The sequence below is a fragment of the Doryrhamphus excisus genome, linkage group LG2, assembly GCF_037039965.1.
Source record: "Doryrhamphus excisus strain RoL-2023G ecotype Guam linkage group LG2, RoL_Dexc_Guam_v1.1, whole genome shotgun sequence".
Classification (NCBI taxonomy): domain Eukaryota; kingdom Metazoa; phylum Chordata; class Actinopteri; order Syngnathiformes; family Syngnathidae; genus Doryrhamphus; species Doryrhamphus excisus.
Window position 1 is genome coordinate 17,633,012 of NC_136358.1, and position 16,572 is coordinate 17,649,583.

Consider the following 16,572-nt stretch of genomic DNA (forward strand, 5'->3'; position numbering starts at 1 on the left):
GTTTATAATCTGTATAATCTGCAATAGCCGTACTATCGTCATTTATATTCCTGTATATATCCACACTGTATCATAGTCATAGCCTGTTATAGTTTGTACATATGCTGTCCTATATACTATCCCATATACTATTCTATTTTTTAATTTATTTACTAATAAGGTATTTATAAATTTGCACTTCTGGTTGGATGCTAACTTTTATTTTGTTGCCCTGTACCAGTGACATGGGCAATAACAATAAAGTTGAATCTAATCTAATCTAAATCAAAAATTTTGGTTAATACACTATGCCAAAATGATGAATATGAGGTTGCAGAGGCGAAATAAACGTTTTTTCAGCTGCCATATTGAGCTAAAATGTTCAAAACCGCCCTGGAATCCAAAGGGTCAATAGTCAAACATTTCATAGTTGTTGTTTTCAGAGTCGCTTCTATGTTTATTGGCTTGCGGAATCGTGGGAAAAACTAGCAAAACAATTTGTAGAAAGGGGTGAGGCATAGTTTAAGGACCACATTTTGGTGAGAAACGGAATAGACGCATGTCGGTATCTTTATTTTAGGCCAGAGCAAAAGAGAAGGAATTCGGCACAATATGAAAAGTGAAGGAAGAAAGAAAGCGAGATGGAAAGGAATCTGTGAGTCACTTTTGACTGTGAGCTGCGAGAAGTCGGCTCGCCATGTTAAAATGCCATAAGGGCACCAACACACACACACACATCATTCTGAGGTAAAGTTTGGCACAGAATATGCGCTCATATTAAAACTTTATGCAAAAATAAAAAAAAAATCTGCTGCTTCTCTCAGCTGCTCAGCAGACCAGCTAATTATGTTCAACACACACACACACACACACACACACACCTTTGCCGCACATTCCTCAGCAAGGTAATGAGCTGTGTTTCCTCACAAGAGATGTATGGAGGAGGTAAAAAAAGATTTTTTTTTTCAAGCATCACACATTATAGCAAAGATGTAATCATGACATCATCCTGATTGTAAGGTGACACCACCCTTAATGAAGCAAATGCATTAAAACAGGGGTCCGCAACCGCCTATTTATGGCATCAATTGACACCTCGTTTCATTGTAGCTTCTTATTTTTGTAAATACCCATTAGGGCCGGGACGACGTGTCGATGTCATTGATGACATCGACACAAAAAAATAGGTCGACACAAGAACTACATGTCGATGTGTCTTCATTCGGAATTAGTGGTGGGCAAAAACGTTCATTTCAGTGAACAGGATCATTCAGTAAAAATAGCCGTTCATTTCGGTCAATTGGTCGTCGAGTTAGTCCGTTCACTCATGTTCACGTTCCGACTCAACAGCTCACCAACTAGTGCTGTGTCGGTCATGAACAAAACGGCTGAAAAACTGAACGGGTATTTTATAGGCGGTTCATTCACGTTCGTTCACGACCGCTATTCAGAATCAAAACATGGCAGCGGCCGCGGAAACAAGTTTCAGTGAGTCCAGCCAGAAGAAAAGGTTGCGCAACAGAGTATCCAAATCCAAAGTATGGGAATATTCCCGCCAAAAGGTAATAATGCGGTGGTTTGTGACCTATGCAAAATTTAGATGGAATATCACAAAAACCCGACGGCGATGCACCAGTATTTATTGAGGAAGCACCCGCTTGTGAGGAGAAGACGCCGTTAAGTTTTCAACTTTTTATTTCCTGGTCACAAACCATCGCATTATTACCTTTTGGCGTGAAGTATTCCCATACTTTCGATACTCTGTTGGGCGATATTTCTTCTGGCTGGACTCACTGAAACTTGTTGCCGCGGCCGCTGCCATGTTTTGATTCTGAATAGCGGTCGTGAACGAACGGGTCAAAATAACTAGTTCTTTTTTGCGAACGAATGAACCGCCTATAAAATACCCGTTCAGTGCGCCGGCTGTTTTGTTCATGACCGACACAACACTAGCACCATGTTTTAATTCTGAGTACTGGTGTGGCGTTCGTGAACGAACAGGTCAAAAGAACGAATGAACCACCCATAAAATACCCGTTCATGAATGATTAACCCCATCATTCATCCAAACCGCACCACACTTTCAGGCATTAATTGATGCATCGTAAAACTTTTTTTCCAGATTAATCGATTACAGAAATAATCGTTTAACCCAGCCCTAATAGCATTGTCAAATTAAATATAAACGTGTATCCATTTTTGGATTGTAGTACACACAGTGCCGAGACAAACTATACGCTAAGAAGGTCTTAGGAAAAGAACTCACCCACGCATGCACGGGGAGAACATGCAAACTCCACACAGAGATGCCCGAGGGTGGAATTGAACCCTGGTCTCCTAGCTGTGAGGTCTGCACGCTAACCACTCGATCACCGTACAGCCCCACTTCCAGGGTGTTAGACATAATATGTTTAGGCCATGTTCAATCCACTTAATTGTACGAGTGTCATGGGACAGCCAACTCACGACGAGACGATAGACGGGATCGCTTTATTTAGGGATTATGTCACGACCAAACAGGGTTCTAGCACTGAATCTATTCTAATTAGAAGTCACTTTAGACGTCACATTTACTGCTGGAAGATAACCCTGGAGAAAGCTGGGATCAACCGTAGGCTGTACCTAATCTTGTGGCACTGTGAGTGTATTATTGTTACACTTAAAAGGCACTTTTTTTCCAGAGCGGAATAAATGTTTCATTTGAAACTATAAGGCCTTCTGACTTCATTCCCAACCACACGACGGCCCTCGCTGCTGAATATTTGATTGGGTTTAAAAAAAAATAATAAAAATAAAAAAAAAGCATCAGCCATCAGAGTGAGTGGAAGAGCTGCCGCTTCATACGCCAGCGTGTGATGTCGATGTCGCCAAGCGGCGTCCCCGACATGTCATTCACGTTTCCAAACAAAAGACAAAACTTTCCCTCCTTTTTTTGCTGCTTAAAATGTGGCACACTTGTTTTCCCCAGACGGATAGAAAAAAAACGCACTGAAAGCGAAACAGACCTTGCATGTTTTGACAGTACGAGGCTTGCAAGCAGGATTCCTTAGCCTAACGTTGCATTTAATGCTCACTCTGTATTTTATGCAGAGCAACAGAGCACTGATTTTTTTTTTTACCATACAAAACAACAAAGTAATCCATGAAAGAAGTCAAATAAGTCATATGTGAGGAATATGTGAGATGACTAGAGAGGAAGAAAAAGCCAGATATGAAAGACACATTGAAGGTGGAGGAGAGGCTGACGCTGGAATACAAAGAGATGTGTGTGTGTGTGCGGCAGGTGTGTGTATGTCCCCATGGTCCTTCGAGCTGTCTTCTCCTATTGATCAGCTCATATTGATCTGGTTTGGCACATAAGCCCCGACACACTCGCACACACACTACACGCTTGACTTGATTCGCCGGGCTTTGACACAAGGGACACACGGGGGGAATATTGTTAACGCCCATGAGAGCAAAAAAAAAAAAAAAAATACACAATGATGCACATAGCGGTCAATTCATTCGAAACACACTAGATAGTGTAATTCACCAGTTCACCACTAGGCAGAGCAACAATGTTCACATTATGACAAAATATAGTGAAATGAATGTTGTGGTTATATGTGGGCTTTGTTTGTTTTTTTACATAAATATCATCACTGAATGAGAAACTTTGTGTGATTTTTTGTGTGTATGTGCACACACACACCTTCTGCTGCTGTCATGGCTGCGAGCTGTCAAAATCAGCCTCCTCCTCCTCCCTCTCTCTTGCCGAGCTTGTCTATCCTCTTTCTTTCTCTCCGTGCCTGCACTTTTTTCTCCACGTCTCTCCTCCATATTTGTGTGTCTTTGCATCTACATTTTGCCTCCTCAACACGCATTACCGTCCTCTCCCGTCAACTCTGGGACGCCCATTTACATACAAATGGGCCTTGACAAAAGGAATAAGCGCTGTGAATGCAGCACGCTCCGTGTGTCCGTGTTCACAGCCATTCAAACACGTTGTTCACATGCAAATGCAAACAAACAAATGCAGGTCATGTGACAAATGTGCTTTTTTTTAAAAGATGTAAACACAAGCATCTCTGGGTGCAAAAATATGGTGCCATTAGAAATATTGTTAGCGCCATGGTGGTTGCCCTGTGGCAACACAAGAATCCTTTGCAAAGTCATCGCGACCTAGCTGTGTGTCACAGCGACATAACATACTTTATAAAAAAGATTTTTGCACAATACATGATGGAAAAATACATAAACACTGCACACGTTTAACTGTATTGTAAACACAATGGCTCATTTGTGTAGCGCCCCCTGTGGGTTATGCTACCAATGCTGGGAAACTGCACTTTTTTGGGGAAATCATTCATAATCCGTATGTAAAACATGAAGACATATTTCCCTTTTTCTGTGTATGATAACACAAGAAAACGACATATAAGCTAGTTTACAACACTTACGATGTCCGCTCCCCGTGGGATGGCTGTGTCTTCCAGCAATTTTCTTCAAATCATCTAAATCCAATTAATGGACAATTTGGAGTCGCCAATTAACCTAGCATGTTTTTGGAATGTGGGAGGAAACCGGAGTACCCGGAGAAAACCCACGCATGCACAGGGAGAACATGCAAACTCCACACAGAGATGGCCGAGGGTGGGATTGAACTCTTTAGTAGTCAGCAGTAGAACATAGGTTAGTTTCAAGAAAATATCAGTTCCCCACTAAAAAAGGGAGACTACACCAACATTCATTCATTCATTTTCTACCTCTTATCCTCACGAGGGTCGCAGGGGTGCTGGAGCCTATCCCAACCGTCTTCGGGCGAGAGGCGGGGTACACCCTGGACTGGTGGCCAGCCAGCCAATCACAGGGCAAATATAGACAAACAACCATTCACACTCACATTCATACCTATGGACAATTTGGAGTCGCCAATTAACCTAGCATGTTTTTGGAATGTGGGAGGAAACCGGAGTACCTGGAGAAACCCACGCATGTACAGAGATGGCTGAGGGTGGAATTGAACCCTGGTCTCCTAGCTGTGAGGTCTGCGCGCTAACCACTCATCTACCGTGCCTCCCTGTACCAAAACATCTTAACCTTATTTAGAAAACAACACACTATTCTTACAACCATGGCAGTGTGTGTGTGTGTGTGTGTAAGAAGATTTAATGTAGGAAGATTTAAAAGAAAATGTATATATTCTGTACGGGGGAGAAGAAGGAGGAGGAAAGAGAACATTGTGAAAAAAAGCCTCCTCGAGTGTGTGTGTGTGTGTGTGTCACTTGAATGACATCTGATCCTGCAGAGTATGGTAAAGACCAATGTGTGTGTGTGTGTGTTTTGTGGCCTGTATCTGTCCTCCTTTCTGTGTGGGTGGTAAGACGTGTGTGTGTGTGTGTGTGTGTGTGTGCAGTTGAGGACAAAGAGGACATGCACATCAACACAGCACCATCCTTTTTCTTTATTATTTTAATTTGAGCACTCTCTAATGTGCCATAAAAGTTATATGAACACCAAACACTTTGACTTTCTGCAGTAGACCAGACTAATTTTACACGTACACACACACCATTGTTTCGGCAGCCATTTTATTCTCAGTCAGTATTTTGTACGCAAATTACTTCTCCGCATACTAAGTACACCTCCTAAAGGTCTATAGATGATCATTAAGTGTTTCGGTACATCATTTTAACAGAATACAAGCATATCAGCATAAAAGCTTGGTCAACTAAAGATTTCATCATCGGCATCATGGACGAACTGCAGAAACTACAATGAAAAACTACAAATGGAAGTCGTGTAAAGGAAGGAGCAAGCTGCTGACTTCACCTGTGGTTTGCAGTCATGTGACTCACAGGGGAAGGAAACACAAAGAGGAAGACAACACACACACACACGGGCTTATTGATTTTGTGCACGAACACTATGCTGTCACCGCATACAGTGCAAGTCTGTGACGACCCCCTCCACCCCTTATACATGTGTAAATGTGACACTTGACACTTGTCACCCCCCCCTCCTCCATGCCACTGTGATCCTCCCTCTTTCCTCATCGTCTTGCACCGATCTTTCTCCATGTAGGTGTACACACATTACAGCTGAAGATAAAAAAAAAACAAAAAAACAACAGTACACCAGGGGTTGGGGTGGGGGGGCACACTATTACAGTATATTAAGGATGCAAAAACTACTGTAAAAAACTACTGGTATTTAATTTTTAATTCAATAATATAAAGTCCTGGGCTGCACTGCGGTCAAGTGGTTAGCATGCAGACCTCAAAGCTAGGAGACCCGAGTTCAATCCCACCCTCGGCCATCTCTGTGCATATTCTCGCTGGGTTTTCTCCAGTCCATACCCACGACTGAAAAGAGTAATGAATTAGAAGCCCACTGGCCAATCGCTGTTCGAGCCCCACAAGTGAACTGTTCAAGGATGCGAGCCCCGAGGGCTTAACCATGCGTCCACATGCATCACTGCTTCTATTCAAGACTGAACATTTTTGTTAAATAAATATATTTCATTGGCTTCCTTTTTGTGACCTTAAGACCATTCAGATCACTTTGAGGCCATTCCCATAACAGCCACTAGAGTATGGTATAACTTCTTAAGGCACAATACTAAAGAAATGTATATACTTTACAGTAGTATTACTTTATTTACTATCCACTGAAGATGATGGAAATCACAATGATTATTGTTTAAATAGCTGTCAACACATGTGAATAGCAAGCTAATTGTGTCTGCTCTTGCCTACAGTCAACAATGCAGAGTATACGTATACTATATACTTTATATACTATATTGCTATACAAGCTGTACACTGGCTACTCTAATATCCCTTGAGAATACATAAAAATGGTTGCCGTTTTCAAAAAATCTCTTTTTGGACATACAACCCAGCACCCAAAAGGAGATGCGGCATCCTCCCTTCTACTTTCCATCGCTCCCCAAATTCCCAGCATTCCTCTCACATTCCGGCTTCACCTCCTCGACCTCAGCTCCACTGCGGTGCCCACGTTTGGAGGTCATGACCGCTTCCAGCATCTCTCTCCCTTCCACCTCCTGCTCCTACCCAGCATGCCAGTGGTGGTGGTGGTTGGGGGGGGGGGGGCTTGGCCTGAGACCTCCACCCCCAGCAGGGCTCCTGAGGCTCAGGCCGGCTGGCGTGGCAGGCGGCCTGGCACACCTCCAGTTACAGTTGCTTCCTAGTGCTTCATGATGGTCATTTCCTATAGAAATATTAAGTATAAACCATATTTTGGAGTAGAACATTAGATATGGTGACATAAAGGCCAAAACGAATGTTTTGCAGAGAAAAAAAAGAGAGGGATGGCGGGGGCCTAATTTGGTATTTCCTTTCTGGACATGGGAGGAAGGGCCATTGCCCTGGAGTGTGCACACACACACACACACACACACACACAGCTCTCCTTTAATGACCCTTAAATGTGGCCTTAGGCACTGGAGCCTTGGAGAGAAACCAAAGATAACATACGAGCACAAATAGCAAAAGTTAATTTACAGTATTCAATGGTTGCATGACATAAAAAGTATGCATATGACATGTCCTCACAACAACACACACACACACACACACACCGATGCAGGAGTTCAACTGGAGGTTAGACCTTCAGGCTCCTGCTCTCAAAAGAGAGACAGAGAGAGAATTCATGAGCAGCCCGGCGCCCACTGCTGGGATTACTGTGCACACACACACACACACAGACACACACACATATGCAGGAAAAAATGGAGGATAAATGAAGAATAAAAAAGGCAGCAAATGAATAATAAGCTCAAGAAGAGACATGGTTTTGCTGATGGGTAGGTATAGGTAGGTATAGGGGATGGGTAGAAAGATAGATGGGGGGGCGTGGGGGGCTCTGACTGTCTTTGATCGTCCCAGCAGAAATAATCAACAAAGCCCTGGAGCTGGACCTGGACCTGGACCTGTGTGTGTGTGTGTTTGTGTATGTGTCATGGGATGGAGAGGGGGGGGGTGTTTTGCGGCAGCATGCCAAGACTGGCCCCCACCAGGAGCAACATCAAAGCCACCCTCTCTTTCTCTCCCCCCCCCGTCTATCACCACAGCCTTTCTATTTTCATCTCCTGTTGTCCACTCATACAAGCAACGTAATGTTTCCAAACACACACCTCATTGTCATCTTCATCAGCAGGTTGTCATGGGAGCAGGTGTGTGTGTGTGTGTGTGCAAAGCTCATCTCCACTTACATTTCACACGCATACGTCCGATTGAATTAAAGCGGCAGAATAGAAGACGCTGAACGCCTGCTGTTTGAAATTAAAAGGCCTTGTCTATTCTCTTCCATTTCATCATAGCGAGGCTGTGAAAGGATTGTAAAAAAAAAAAAAAAAACTCAATAAAAAAATCAAATTAAATCCGTCTTTGCGTTCTTACATTAAGACATTTTTTTAAAATATGCTTTTTCTGCACAGCCCTCGCCACAAAGAAATATGGATATAAATGTCATGACATAATTGAGAAGGCTGTGAAATATATAAATTGGTCATAAAACATAAAATAATATCAGTCACTAAATAAGTAAAGTTTCATTAGTACTAGTATCGGATTCAATTCCTTTATGGAATGGAATTTAATATTCAGTATTTCATGCGGGGGTGTCACCGGACACCTGACGGACGATGCTCGGGATTGGGGCCACGGGCACCAGGCTAGATTTCAATATGAATTTTAAGAAAAATTGAAAAAAGTATATAATTGGACAGGCGGCACGGCGGTTGAGTGGTTAGCGTGCAGGTCTCACAGCTAGGAGACCAGGGTTCAATTACACCTGTCCATCTCTGTGTGGAGTTTGCATGTTCTCCCCGTGCATGCGTGGGTTTCCTCCCACATTCCAAAAACATGCTAAGTTAATTAGCGACTCCAAATTGTCCATAGGTATGAATGTGAGTGCGAATGGTTGTTTGTCTATATGTGCCCTGTGATTGGCTGGCCACCAGTCCAGGGTGTACCCTGCCTCTCGCCCAAAGACAGCTGGGATAGGCTCCAGCACCCCCAACCCTTGTGAGGATAAGCAGTAGAAAATGAATGAATATAATTGGACAACTTATTAATTTAAACGAGTCAAAAAAACTATTTGGGTTGGTCAGGGGATGGGTTGCATTACGCAGGGTTTTAGACACGATCCCTTCTATGTATGTGAGGAACTGTACTAAAAATGTTGCGTTACTTCGGTAGTGAAGTAATACTACCCTGGTAGCAAAACAACATTGTGCCCATCGCTGGATGGAAGATGGGGAACATGGACGCCACCCTACGTGAATGGACTGTAGGTGCCTGGGATAAGGTGTCTACTTTAGCTTTGGTGGGAGCCGGCAGGGGGGTTGGTACACACAGTAATTCAAGTTGGGGGTGTTGCCATTTTGTTGACGAACCATTTTGTTGTGGTTTTGGGCCTTTTCCTTTTGCTCCTGCATGTGACAGACTCCAGTTCTTCGGATCTTTTTTTTTTTTAATGTTGCGCCCATAATTCCAGTCTCTTCCTGCTTGTCTGTTCTACCTTCTTTTCCCTTCCACTCCCCATATTCCACTCTCTCGTCCATGTTTCCACTCCCGCCTCTCTAACACACACACACACACACACACACCAGAGCAGTAGTCATTCTACTTATAGCCTCGCCATAAATCAACCTGTCATTCTCCGTCATGCTGGCTGCATTTCGCTGAGGCTTGTGGCAAAGGCGCGCGCACACACACACACACACACACACGAGAGTAAGGGATGGCACACACGGCCACACAAAGACCCACACAAGGCATCCAAGAAGTGTTCACGCAAATACAGAAAGGCACAAACGGGTTACAAGTGTAGAAACACAACACACACACACACATGTTGTTCAGGTGTACCTAATATAGTGTCCATGAGGCATTGTTGCCACATTACGGCGGGCTATTAAACATGAACATTATGATGACGATAATGGTCATTTAATGGAGTGATAACACGCGTGAATCGGTGATTCGAAGATGGCGGTTTTTGTTATGCGCCATTGACTTGAAAGACGGGGCAACGCGCTGTAAACAAGAGTGATGGATTACAACGAAAAGGGGGGGGCTAGCATGACTGACATTGAAAGTCAACTTTCTACGCCGTGAGTGACGCGAGGTACTTTTTTTTTGACTTCATAAAATACGGCTTGGACGGCACGGCGGTCTAGTGGTTAGCGCGCAGACCTCACAGCTATAGGAGACCAGGGTTCAATTCCACCCTCAGGCATCTCTGTGTGGAGTTTGCATGTTCTCCCGGTGCATGCGTGGGTTTTCTCCAGGTACTCCGGTTTCCTCCCACATTCCAAAAACATGCTAGGTTAATTAGCGACTCCAAATTGTCCATAGGTATCAATGTGAGTGTGAATGGTTGTTTGTCTATATGTGCCCTGTGATTGGCTGGCCACCAGTCCAGGGTGTACACCGCCTCTCGCCCGAAGACAGCTGGAATAGGCTCCAGCACCCCCCGCGTCCCTTGTGAGGAAAAAAGCGGTAGAAAATGAATGAATGAATGAAAATATGGCTTTGTAGAATGAAGTCGAACATAATGCAAAGCAGACAGAACACACACACACACACACACACACAGAACATTTTCAAGGTCGCATTTTCAGTTTTACACAAGTCATCCTCTCTCGGTGCCTCAGTGCATGCTCTCCTCCTCTGCATTCTTCCCTCATCCTCACTCCATCCCACACACACACACACACACACACACACACACACACTCCAGAGATGTGTCCGTTGCTCTGACCTCTCTCTCTCTCTCTCTCTCTGGGGAGTGTTGGCTGTCTGCCCAGCTCTCTCTCTCTCCGAGCCTCACACTTTCTCTTTTGTATCCTCCGTCTTTGTTCTCTATCTCCATCTATTGATCTATCTATTTTTCTAATCTCCTTTTGTCTCGCCTCTCCTGTGCCTACCCTCCTCCTCCTCCTCCTCCACCACCACCACGCACGCCCGTGCATCCTCTTATCTCTTCATCCTCTCCGCTGTCATCCCCGCACTTATCTCCTGGTCCCCTCTCCTCGCCTCCCGTATCACATCTCCTGCTATCTCCTCTGTTTTTTAAGCGCCTCAGCCTCATCGCTCATGCCTCTCCACTCCACTCCAGCCTGCTGCTGGTGCTGGGACTTTGCAGCCAGCTTCAGGTGCCTCTCTATGGGCACGGTGCCCACAGAGGGCTGGCTAAGATGCAAGAGAGGCGAAAGGGGAGAGGGGGTGGGGGATTTCTGTTGAGTCACGCTTTGTGTCAACTAAAGCAACATCAATGTTTTCTCAAATTATGCTTTAAAATGTCACGTATTTGCTGAAAAAAAAACACACATGTTAATTTCCAGTTCTTAAAGGAAAACTGCACTGTTGATAAAGCTTTTTGAAACAATGCTAAATTTACATAATGTGACACAGGGCTGCAGACACAAATATGAGATGGTGCATTGCACAAAATAAACATCAAAAAACAACCATTTACATCAACTTTTATGTTGTTATTTAAATATGTATTTGAAAATTTTTTTACATTTTTTTGAATCATTGCACCATAAAGTTTTCTCCGGGTACTCCGGTTTCCTCCCACATTCCAAAAACATGCTAGGTTAATTCGACTCCAAATTGTCCATAGGTATGAATGTGAGTGTGAATGGTTGTTTGTCTATATGTGCCCTGTTATTGGCTGGCCACCAGTCCAGGGTGTACCCCGCCTCTCGCCTGAAGAGAGCTGGGATAGGCCCATCACCCCCCTGTCCGCGACCCTCATGAGGGTAAGCGGTAGAAAATGAATGAATGCACCTTAGACTTTGTGGTTGGGGACCCCTGAAATAGAGGATCTTCTGTGGACAGGACTGCAATCTATTTGTGGCGGTGTCATAAATTGATTAGTTGCTCTACAGGGGTCCAATTACACTTTAAATGTAGCAACAAACTTGCTGAGTCGGCAGCACCAATCCCTGCGGCTGCATCCTCGTATTCTTTGGCATTGATGCGTGCATCATGATGCGTTTATGAGCCAGGGCAAACATCTATTTGTGCACAATGCATAAAAAAACACTCATCTTTGGCTGACGTTATTTTTTTGCATGCAACCCTAAAACTGCAAAGTCACACAAAGAAACGTTTGTCAACATTTATGAAGCCAATGCACATATTTACTGTACATTAGCAAAACTGGCATGTTGTATGAATGGCAAATAGGTTAATTAAGGTTAAATAATTCACTGGTGTAGTTAAATTATTTGAGGCAATTATAATCACTTTCAGGCCAATTCAGTGAAATTGGATCATTTCCCGCAGCACACCTGATGATCTCTCATGGCACCATTTGCAATAAAACGTTTCACTCCTGTACAAGGATGGAGCATTCAGTGCACGTGGGGGATAAAAGATGTAAATAAAGTAAGCTGGATCTTATTTTGATGCTATTTTACATTAAATGTGACCTAAAAATATAACAACAATACGAGTAAAGTGGCTTTTATTGTAAACTCCCCAACTGGACATCATCCCTGTGCCCTTTTGACGTAGCGTCCACTTGTGTCAGTGATGCAGCGCCCTCTGTCTGTGACCACTGGGACTGCAGCGACAGAAAGGGGTCTCGACTTTCTGTAGACATCTTTCCAGAAGGTGATTTAACGACATGATAACTTGAAAAGAATGTGTAAAACATATTTGCTAAAATATGCTGCAATATTCTGGAAGGAAATAGAAACAAAATGTGTTACTGAGGTGTTTTTTTTCATCCAAATGTTAGAGAACGAAAGTGCTTGTTCAGCACAAAGTTTCAGCAAAGTACTGGGAAAAAAATGGAATAAGACTAATAAGTGACGCTGGAAAACGAGCTGTGTAATTATCTCCACTAAAATACACATAAAAGCATATTTTATTTGTACAGTGTATCATTGGTTTAATATGAATAGCTTTAAAACGAACAAATAAATCCTAAAAAAAAAGCAAAACTCCAATTCTAGTGTATTTTGATGGGTTGTAGTAGCGGGGTGTTACCAGTAGAAGGCAGCGTTTCTTCTCATCTGAATGGCAATGCTATCATTTTTCAGAGATTTATTTATTTCACAAAAAGTTCATAAATCTAAGAAAGTCAAGTGTACTTGGAGATGTTTCATGTTTTGAGGAGCTTAATAGGTCAACGGTATTGAAAAATTCTGTGAAAAATCAGCATCGCTGGCAAATTTTTTGTTCTTGCTGTGGATGTCACAGAAATATTATTCAGGTTCAATCCCATTGTTTCTCGTCCGTGAATATAAATAAGCAAACATAAGTTTCTGAATGATGCGTGGATATGATGGAGCCGGGTCAGAGGAGGTTAAATCGGACCTGTGGCTTGCGGTGGGGAGGCCAGTGCAGCACGCCAGCCGGCCAGAGCCTTTTATATACACAATAACTACAATTAAGCGCATAGTGCTGCTAGCGTAGAATCCACAAGTTTTTTTGGGGGGGAAAAAAAGGTCTCACATTCTCACGCACACACACACTAACCGGTTAGGAATTTTGCTTGAACGGTGACATGACATCACTGCATCCAACCTTGAGGAAACCCAGCATATATCATCATTAGGATTGGATTTGGACTCCTGTTGATTATTTGGCTGCAGAGATTGTTGTGTTAGTTCCTGGTACCTGTGTGCTCATGCACAGAGGTCAAAGTTCACCATAAATCTTACCCAAGTCTTCATATGCTGTGCTCCCTCCTAACTAAAACACACGCATGCATGCTTTAAAGTTCACTTTCAGGATTTTACAACACAAAAATACAAATTCATACATGTAGTTTCTTTCCATGCTGAGAGAGACGGTTGTGCATCATTTTTAACCCAAAATAGAAGCACCGCATAGTATTTAGGCTAAATACACAAGTTACATTTCACCACAAGCTGACATATGAGCACATTTTTTCTTATGTTGAGAGCAACCGTGGAGGCGAAAGTACTGAAAAGTCCCAACAGCAATGGCAACTTTACAATCACAGCTTCAAATGCAAGAAAAATACTTAAAAAAAACCAAAACTTTTTTTTATACTTGCACACAAACTAACCACAATGCAATTGCTTCAGTTTAATATACAACTTTTTCTTACCTTATCAGCTTGATGCCACTTCGTTTGCTAAGGTGTTCCCAAAAAGAGTCCGAAAAGTGCGGCTGAGAAATGCCCAACAACTCCACTTAGTTGTGCTTTTATTTTTACAGTCGCGATGACTTCACCTTAAAAGTCCCTTTTCTTGGGTCACACAAAGTCCATTTATAGAAAAAAAGACACTTAAACAAGCTTCCAATGAGGAAAAAAAACTCTTAAAAGTCCACTTTGGAATAGCTAACGACACCAAAGCTAGCTTGGTCCGAACAACAGGTGTCAGGAACAGTGAGTTTTAATGAAAACAGACGTCCAACAAAGTCCTCCAACACCGAAGAAGAAAAAAACGGAAGTAGAATATCTTAATATGCTAAGCAGTTACCTAGCTAGTTTGACACCCTAAAAGTTGTGGTTCCCACTGTCGAATCTGCTCCTCCGTGGAGTGGAAAGTGTCAAAGTGAGGAGGAGGAGGAGGATAGGAAGGGGTGTTTCTAACTAAAGAAGGTGTGTCCATCAAAGTGGAGCAAATTTGGGGAGGGAAAGAAGAGGTTGTCAGGGCGACGTTTTGAACCCACACCGCCATAACGAGGCCATCTGGACGCATGCGCAGTAAAGGCTGACTATTAGAAGCGTATCATTGAATTATGAGGCATTTATGAACCCACGTTTTGGGTCGAAATATATAAACACGGTATTAAGCAATGCAGGTCTCCATCAACATTGAACACACAGTATTGTTAAATTGTTTGTGTTGTTGTTGTTTACACAACTAAAATAACTAAATTACATTTTTTGTGATTTGTTAACTGTTTTGGTAGATAGAATTTGAATTTGGTGTGTTTTCCTGAGATGTAGTAACTACTAAATTGATTGATTTTCAGTGTTTTGGTATATTTTTAGACAAAAATACTCTGTCAGGAGTGGGATTTGAACCCACGCCTCCATTTAGAGACCAGAATTCCCAATTCTGAGAAGGTTTGTGACCCTTGAGTCTGGCGCCTTAGACCACTCGGCCATCCTGACATACATTAAACCGAATAAATGTCAATACAAACAAATACAAAAGCTTTTTATTCCAACTCTTAAATTGACACCAAGTGCTGAAACATGTTTTTGTGCCAAGGTGGGAAAAAATGGAAAAGGGAATTGTTGGATGTTTGGACTGTCGGTGGCTATGACATTTTTTTGGTAGATAACATAATAATTGACATATATGTAAGTTTGTGTATATGTTCAGTTTAATGTAAGTCAGGATGGCCGAGTGGTCTAAGGCGCCAGACTCAAGGCGTGGGTTGAAATCCCACTCCTGACACAGCATTTTTTGGTCCAAAAATATACCAAAACACTGAAAATCAATCAATTTAGTAGTTACTACATCTAAAACTCTGTCAGGAGTGGGATTTGAACCCACGCCTCCATTTGGAGACCAGAATTCCCAGTTTGGGGAAGGTTTGTGAACCTTGAGTCTGGCGCCTTAGACCACTCGGCCATCCTGACATACACAAAGTACTAAAACTCACAAACTTACATATACGTCAATACAAACAAATAAAACCTTTTCATTCCAACTCTTAAATTGACACCAAGTGCTGAAACATGTTTTTGTGCCAAGATGGAGAAAAGGTGCAACAGGGAATTGCTGGATGTTTGGACTGTCGGTGGCTATGACATTTTTTGTGATTTGTTAACTGTTTTGGTAGATAACATAATAATTTTGTGTATTTATTCAATTTAATGTAAGTCAGGATGGCCGAGTGGTCTAAGGCGCCAGACTCAAGGGTCACAAACCTTTCCTAAACTGGGAATTCTGGTCTCCAGATGGAGGCGTGGGTTCAAATCCCGCTCCTGACACAGCTTTAGACGTAGTAACTACTAAAATGACTGATTTTGAGTGTTTTGGTATATTTAAAAAAAAAAATGTCAGGAGTGGGATTTGAATCCACGCCTCCTTTTGGAGACCAGAATTCCCAATTTGGGGAAGGTTTGTGACCCTTGAGTCTGGCGCCTTAGACCACTCGGCCATCCTGACATACAATAAACTGAATAAATACACAAACTTACATATATGTCAATTATTATGTTATCTACCAAAACAGTTAACACATCACAAAAAAATGTCATAGCCACCGACAGTCCAAACATCCAGCAATTCCCTTTTCCACTTTTTTCCCACCTTGGCACGAAAACATGTTTCAGCACTTGGTGTCAATTTAAGAGTTGGAATAAAAAGTTTTTGTGTTTGTTTGTATTGACATTTATTCAGTTTGATGTATGTCAGGATGGCCGAGTGGTCTAAGGCGCCAGACTCAAGGTTCACAAACCTTCCCCAAATTGGGAATTCTGGTCTCCAAATGGAGGCGTGGGTTCAAATCCCACTCCTGACACAGTTTTAGACGTAGTAACTACTAAATTGACAATGAACAATAAAAGAAACATCATTAATCATCATTTGCATGCTAAATACTAGCAGACTAAGCAACTTGTGATAACATC

The 16,572-nt window shown here is 42.6% G+C and overlaps 1 protein-coding gene and 5 non-coding genes across 6 annotated transcripts in view; 2 read left to right on the forward strand and 4 right to left on the reverse strand.

Moving 5' to 3' along the window:
* wnt5b (wingless-type MMTV integration site family, member 5b) overlaps positions 1 to 15,144 on the reverse strand; it is a 49,340-nt gene extending 34,196 nt beyond the window's left edge. Inside the window, exon 1 of the mRNA XM_058077723.2 lies at positions 14,086 to 15,144. The gene's annotated coding sequence lies outside the window, so the exon portion shown is untranslated. The remainder of the gene's footprint in view (positions 1 to 14,085) is intronic.
* Positions 14,992 to 15,102, reverse strand: trnal-caa (transfer RNA leucine (anticodon CAA)). The gene is made up of 2 exons: positions 15,065 to 15,102; positions 14,992 to 15,037 (listed from the first exon to the last, which is right to left on the reverse strand). It is a non-coding gene; the product is annotated as a tRNA-Leu (tRNA).
* A 321-nt stretch (positions 15,145 to 15,465) lies between the features above and the next one.
* Positions 15,466 to 15,576, reverse strand: trnal-caa (transfer RNA leucine (anticodon CAA)). The gene is made up of 2 exons: positions 15,539 to 15,576; positions 15,466 to 15,511 (listed from the first exon to the last, which is right to left on the reverse strand). It is a non-coding gene; the product is annotated as a tRNA-Leu (tRNA).
* Positions 15,577 to 15,819: 243 nt separating this feature from the next.
* Positions 15,820 to 15,930, forward strand: trnal-caa (transfer RNA leucine (anticodon CAA)). The gene is made up of 2 exons: positions 15,820 to 15,857; positions 15,885 to 15,930. It is a non-coding gene; the product is annotated as a tRNA-Leu (tRNA).
* A 67-nt stretch (positions 15,931 to 15,997) lies between these two features.
* Positions 15,998 to 16,108, reverse strand: trnal-caa (transfer RNA leucine (anticodon CAA)). Its single transcript has 2 exons — positions 16,071 to 16,108; positions 15,998 to 16,043 (listed from the first exon to the last, which is right to left on the reverse strand). It is a non-coding gene; the product is annotated as a tRNA-Leu (tRNA).
* Positions 16,109 to 16,352: 244 nt separating this feature from the next.
* On the forward strand, positions 16,353 to 16,463 carry trnal-caa (transfer RNA leucine (anticodon CAA)). Its single transcript has 2 exons — positions 16,353 to 16,390; positions 16,418 to 16,463. It is a non-coding gene; the product is annotated as a tRNA-Leu (tRNA).
* The last annotated feature ends 109 nt before the right edge of the window (positions 16,464 to 16,572 follow it).